Raw genomic sequence first — 7,247 nt, forward strand, 5'->3', positions numbered from 1 at the left:
CTAACATAGCATGCACACTGTCACCATCACACTATGAAGGAGGCATAGATCACATCAATACTATCATAGCAATAATTAACTTCATAATTTACAAGAGATCATAATCATAACCTACGCCAAGTACTACACGATGCACACACTGTCACCATTACACCGTGCAGGAGGAATAGACTACTTTAATAACATCACTAGAGTAGCACATAGAATAGTAGTGATACAAAGCACATTGCAATCATAAAGGGATATAAATAAGCACTTCACTATGCTATTCATAACAGTGAATAAGTATTCTGTGAAATATAGCCTAAGAGACCCACACGATGCACATACTGTCACCTTTACACACGTGGGACAAGGAGTCTCCGGAGATCACATAAGTAAAATTCACTTGACTAGCATAACGACATCTAGATTACAAGCATCATCATATGGATCTCAATCATGTAAGGCAGCTCATGAGATCATTGTATTGAAGTACATAGGGAGAGAGATTAACCACATAGCTACCGGTACAGCCCTTAGCCTCGATGGAGAACTACTCCCTCCTCATGGAGACAACAGCGGTGATGAAGATGGCGGGGGTGTCGATGGAGAAGCCTTCCGGGGGTACTTCCCCGTCCCGGCGGCGTGCCGGAACAGAGACTCCTGTCCCCCAGATCTTGGCTTCGCGATGGCGGCGGCTCTGGAAGGTTTCTCGTACCGTGGCTTTTCCGTATCGAAGACTTAGGTCAAGGGCTTCTTATAGGCGAAGAGGCGGCGTCAGAAGGGGTCTGGGGCCACCAGACACTAGGGCGGCGCCCCCCCCCCTTGGGCCACGCCGCCACCATGTGTGGGCCCCCTGTGGCCCCTCTCTGGCGGCTCTCGGGTGTTCTGGAAGCTTCATGCAATCCTAAGATGTTGGGCGTTGATTTCGTCCGATTCCGAGAATATTTCCTTACTAGGATTTCTGAAACCAAAAACAGCAGAAAACAAGAACTGGCCCTTCGGCATCTCGTCAATAGGTTAGTTCCGGAAAACGCATAAATATGACATAAAGTATGCATAAAACATGTAGATATCATCAATAAAGTGGCATGGAACATAAGAAATTATCGATACGTCGGAGACGTATCAGCAGGCTGAAATCTGCCGGGGAAATTCCCTCCCAGAGGAGGAAATCGACGCCATTGTCACCGTCATCGAGCTGGACATCATCTCCATCATCATCACCATCATCTCCATCATCGTCACCGCCGTCTCCACCGCTGCACATCGTCACCGCTGTAACAATTAGGGTTGGATCTTGATTGTTTGATAGGGGAAACTCTCCCGGTATTGATTTCTACTTGTTATTGATGCTATTGAGTGAAACCATTGAACCAAGGTCTATGTTCAGATTGTTATTCATCATCATATCACCTCTGATCATGTTCCATATGATGTCTCGTGAGTAGTTCGTTTAGTTCTTGAGGACATGGGTGAAGTCTAAATGTTAGTAGTGAATTATGGTTGAGTAATATTCAATGTTATGATATTTAAGTTGTGGTGTTATTCTTCTAGTGGTGTCATGTGAACGTCGACTACAAGATACTTCACCTTTATGGGCCTAGGGGAATACATCTTGTACTCGTTTGCTAATTGCGGGGTTGCCGGAGTGACGGAAACCTAAACCCCGTTGGTATATCGATGCAGGAGGGATAGCGGGATCTCGCAGTTTAAGGCTGTGGTTAGATTTATCTTAATTACTTTCTTATAGTTGCGGATGCTTGCAAGGGGTATAATCACAAGTATGTATTAGTCCTAGGAAGGGCGGTGCATTAGCATAGGTTCACCCACACAACACTCACCAAAACAATGAAGATTAATCAGCTATATGAAGCGAAAGCACTAGACTAAATTCCCATGTGTCCTCAAGAACGTTTGGTCATTATAAGTAAACAAACCGGCTTGTCCTTTGTGCTAAAAAGGATTGGGCCACTCGCTGCAATTATTTCTCTCGCATTTTACTTACTCTTACTTTATTCATCTGCTATATCAAAACCCCCTGAATACTTGTCTGTGAGCATTTACAGTGAATCCTTCATCGAAACTGCTTGTCAACACCTTCTGCTCCTCGTTGGGTTCGACACTCTTACTTATCAAAAATACTACTGTACACCCCCTATACTTGTGGGTCATCAAGAGTATTTTCTGGCGCTGTTGCCGGGGAGTGAAGCGCTATTGGTAAGTGGAATTGGTAAGGGAAACTTTTACTGTTCGTACTGATTTTATTTCTGCCTGCTGCTATAATTCATTATGGAGAGATATTCTCTTGAATTTTTATTTGGAAAATCTACTACTGCAGCAAAGGTAGTGGATGAGGCGCCAGGTGAGAAAGAGGTTCCATACAAAATACCTATGAAAATTATTGAACGTGTTGTGGATAACCGCTATGAAGGGGATGGAACTGTCCATCCTGGAGATCATTTACTATTCTTACATGAATTATGTGGTTTATTCAAGTGTGCAGGTATTGCTATGGATGAAGTTAGGAAGAAACTATTCTCTATATCGCTGTCTGGGAAAGCGGCGCATTGGTATAAATTACTGAATAATGGGGATTCTCTTGAATGGAATGATATTGTGCCCCTATTTTATTCTAAGTTCTATCCTCCAAGTGAAATTCACAAAGACCGGAACCGCATATATAATTTCTGGCCTCATGATGGAGAGAGTATTGCCCAAGCGTGGGGGAGATTGAAGTCTTTAATGCTCAAATGCCCCATTCATGAGCTTCCTGGTAATATTATCATTGATAATTTCTATGCAAGACTTTCTTTTCAAGATATGACCTTGCTGGATACTTCTTGTTCTGGATCATTTACACGCAACAAAGAAGAGTTTAAGAGGGACCTTCTTGATCGGATCCAGGAGAATACTGAAGGATGGGAGAACGACAAAGATAGAGAGTCGGGTATAAATTATGATTATAAATGCATTGAAGCTTTTATGGATACTGATAAATTTCGTAATATTAGTGCTACTTATGGTCTTGATTCTCAAGTCGTTGCAAATCTTTATAAAGCTTTTGCCTCTCATTATGAATTGCCTAAGAAGAATTTTGATAAGTATCATGAACCGTATAAAGATAAAATTGATTCATCTATAAATAAATGTGTTGTAATTGAAACTGTTGATCATGTTCTTCCTGAAGCTTATATTGAAAAAACTCCTTTCCCTGCTAAAATGAAGGAGTACTCTGTTATAAATAGTGCTGTTAATAAAAGTGAAAAGAAACCTATAGAACCTGAAGAGCAAATAAAGGTTGAACCTGCTATTTCAATAGTTAAAGATCTTGTGACTGAAAATGTTGAAGATGGTCATATTATTTTTTCTGAAGATGCTTCTAATATTGTTTCACATCCTAATAAGTCTAGGAAAACTAGTGTTCCTATGCTATCTGTTAGAATTGGTGATCATTGTTATTATGGTTTATGCGATATTGGTGCAAGTATTAGTGCTATTCCTTATGAGCTTTACACGGAGATTATGCACGAAATTCGTTCTTGTGAACTTGAAGATATTGATGTGGTTATTCGGCTAGCTAATAGAGAAACTACCTCTCCAATTGGTATTGTTCGAGATGTGGAAGTTCTATGTGGTAAGATTAAATATCCTGCTGACTTTTTAGTACTTGGTTCTGCTGCTAGTAAGTATTGTCCTATCATTTTTGGTAGACCTTTTCTAAATACTTGTGGAGCTGTTATAGATTGCAAGAAAGAGAAAATTGTGACTAAATTTGCTGGTGAATCTTATGAGTTTAATTTCTCTAAATTTGCCAAAACTCCTTATAAAGCTGATTTGCCTAATAATGATTTTAGAATTGAACAATGTGCATCTATTGCTCTTGCTCCTAATAATCCTTTGCAGCAACATTTGGAGAATAGTGAGAGTGAAGTTTTTAGGGAAGATAGAAATGAGCTTGATGAAATTTTCCTTCGTCAACCTATTCTTAAACACGATTTGCCGGTAGAAGATCTAGGAACAACACTACCACCAAAGGAAGATCCTGTTTTTGATTTAAAACCATTGCCTGATAATCTTAAATATGCTCATATAGATGATAAGAAAATATATCCTGTTATTATTAGTTCTAAGCTTTCAGAGATTGAAGAAGAAAGGTTATTGGAAATATTGAAGAAACACCGAGGAGCTATTGGCTACACTCTTGATGACTTGAAGGGGATTTCTCCCTCTATCTGCCAACATGCCATTAATAAGGAAGATGATGCAAAACCTGTTGTTGAACATCAGCGTCGTCTAATTCCTATGATGAAGGATGTGGTAAGAAATGAGGTATTAAAACTTCTTGAAGCTGGTATTATATATCCTATTGCTGATAGTAGATGGGTTAGTCCTGTGCATTGTGTCCCTAAGAAAGGAGGAATGACTGTTGTACCTAATGATAATGATGAGCTCATCCCTCAAAGAATAGTTGTAGGGTATAGAATGTGCATTGATTATCGAAAAGTTAATAAGGTTACTAAGAAAGATCATTACCCTTTACCTTTTATTGATCAAATGTTAGAAAGGTTATCTAAAAATACTTATTTTTGCTTTCTTGATGGTTATTCTGGGTTTTCACAAATTGCTGTTAAACTAAGGATCAAGAGAAAACCACTTTCACTTGTCCCTATGGAACTTATGCTTATAGACGTATGCCTTTTGGTTTATGTAATGCTCCTGCTACTTTTCAAAGATGCATGTCTGCTATTTTTCATGGCCTTTGCGAGAATATTGTAGAGGTATTCATGGATGATTTTTCTGTCTATGGGAATTCTTTTGATAATTGCTTGCGAAACCTCGATAAAGTTTTGCAGAGATGTGAAGAAACTAACCTTGTTCTTAATTGGGAGAAATGCCACTTTATGGTTAATGAAGGAATTGTATTGGGACATAAAATTTCCGAGAGAGGTATTGAAGTTGATAGAGCTAAAGTTGAAGCAATTGAGAAGATGCCTTATCCTAGGGATGTTAAAGGTTTTCGTAGTGTTCTTGGTCATGCTGGGTTTTATAGGAGATTCATTAAAGATTTCTCCAAGATTTCAAAACCTCTTACTAATCTTCTTCAAAAATATGTACCTTTTGTTTTTGATGATGATTGTAAGGAAGCTTTTGAAACTCTAAAGAAAGCCTTAACAACTGCTCCTATAGTTGAACCTCCTGATTTGAACTTACCTTTTGAAATTATGTGTGATACTAGTGATTTTGCTGTAGGCGCTGTTCTTGGACAACGAGTAGATAAAAATTAAATGTTATTCATTATGCTAGTAAAACTCTTGATGCTGCTCAAAGAAATTATGCTACAACTGAAAAAGAATTGTTAGTTGTAGTCTTTGCTTGTGACAAGTTTAGATCCTATATTGTTGATTCAAAAGTTACAATCCATATTGATCATGCTGCAATTAGATACCTAATGCAAAAGAAAGATGCTAAGCCAAGGCTTATTAGATGGGTGCTTTTGTTGCAAGAATTTGATTTACATATTATAGATAGGAAAGGTGCCGATAATCCTGTTGCTGATAATTTGTCTAGATTGGAAAATATTGCTTATGATCATGTTCATGTTAATGATAGTTTTCCAAATGAACAATTGGCTGTAATAAAGGTGAGCTCGCGAGACAGTCCTTGGTATGCTGATTATGCTAACTTTATTGTTTCCAAGTACTTGCCTCCAACCTTTTCAGCCCAGCAAAGGAGGAAATTCTTTTATGACTTGAGGCATTATTTTTGGGATGACCCACACTTATATAAAGAAGGAGTGGATGGTATTATGCGAAGATGTGTTCCCGAATATGAACAACAAGAGATATTGAGTAAGTGTCATGGTAGTGCTTATGGAGGACATCACGTCGGAGACAGAACCGCGCAAAAGGTTCTGCAATCAGGTTTTTATTGGCCAACTCTCTTCAAAGATGCAAGGAAGTTTATTTTATCTTGTGATGAATGTCAAAGGGTTGGTAATATCTCCAGACGCAGTGAAATGCCTATGAATTATACTCTTGTTATTGAACCATTCGATTGTTGGGGATTTGACTTCATGGGACCTTTCCCTTCTTTAGAATGTAACACTCATATACTTGTTGCGGTTGATTATGTTACTAAATGGGTGGAAGCCATACCCACAAAAAGTGCTGATGGTGAGACCTCTTTAAGAATGCTTTTAGATATTATTTTTCCTAGATTTGGAGTTCCTAGATATATTATGACTGATGGAGGTTCTCATTTTATTCATGGTGGTTTTAGAAAAACTCTTGCTAAATATGGTGTTAATCATAGAATTGCTTCTGCTTATCATCCTCAAACTAGTGGGCAAGTAGAATTATCAAATAGAGAGATGAAATCTATCTTGCAAAAGACTGTTAATAAATCTAGAAAGAATTGGGCTAGTAATTTGAAGGAAGCACTAGGGCTTATAGAACTGCTTATAAAAATCCAATGGGGATGTCACCGTATAAAATGGTTTATGGAAAAGCTTGTCATTTACCTTTAGAACTAGAGCACAAAGCTTATTGGGCTGTAAGAGAACTAAATAAAGATCCTAAACTTGCCGGTAAGAAGGGGTTGCTACAATTGAGTTCTCTAGATGAATGGAGAAGTGAAGCTTATGAAAATGCTAAACTCTTTAAAGAGAAAGTTAAGAAATGGCATGATAGAAGAATAATCAAAAGAGAATTTAATGTTGGGGATAAAGTCCTATTGTATCGGTCTCGTCTCAGATTCTTTGCAGGGAAGTTACTCTCAAAATGGAAAGGACCATATGTCGTTGTGGAGGTGTATCGTTCAGGAGCAATTAAAATTAGTTCTCTCCAAGGCGATGCCACACAAGTGGTGAATGGACAAAGACTCAAGCATTATATCTCTGGAGATTCTTATAATGAAGATGTTGATGTTATTCGAGTGGTGACACCAGAAGCTTTCATCAAAGGTCAAATTGACAGTCCGGCAGAGTTCGACTTCGAATAGGTAACAGTACTGGTAATAAAAAGTTCGCGTTTTACTTTCCAAACAATGTTTTTGCTGTTTTTGGAAAATATGAAAAATTACGAGATCGAAACAGAGTGGAGGAGATGCACGAGGGCGTGCCCTCATAGGCCGGCGCGGGCCCCAGCCTGGCCGCGCCGCCCTATGAGGAGGGCCCCTCGTGGCCCCTCTCCGACTCTGGTTCGACCTGGTACTTTCCTTTTGTCGCAAAAATTTATTCTATATAATCCCCCGGACCCCTGGAG

At 38.9% G+C, this 7,247-nt stretch overlaps 1 pseudogene; it reads left to right on the forward strand.

Annotated features, from left to right (window-relative positions):
- Nucleotides 1-6,283: 6,283 nt before the first annotated feature.
- On the forward strand, nucleotides 6,284-6,897 carry LOC124671762 (annotated as a pseudogene).
- Nucleotides 6,898-7,247: the final 350 nt, after the last annotated feature.

The sequence above is a fragment of the Lolium rigidum genome, chromosome 1 (assembly GCF_022539505.1).
Source record: "Lolium rigidum isolate FL_2022 chromosome 1, APGP_CSIRO_Lrig_0.1, whole genome shotgun sequence".
Lineage (NCBI taxonomy): Eukaryota > Viridiplantae > Streptophyta > Magnoliopsida > Poales > Poaceae > Lolium > Lolium rigidum.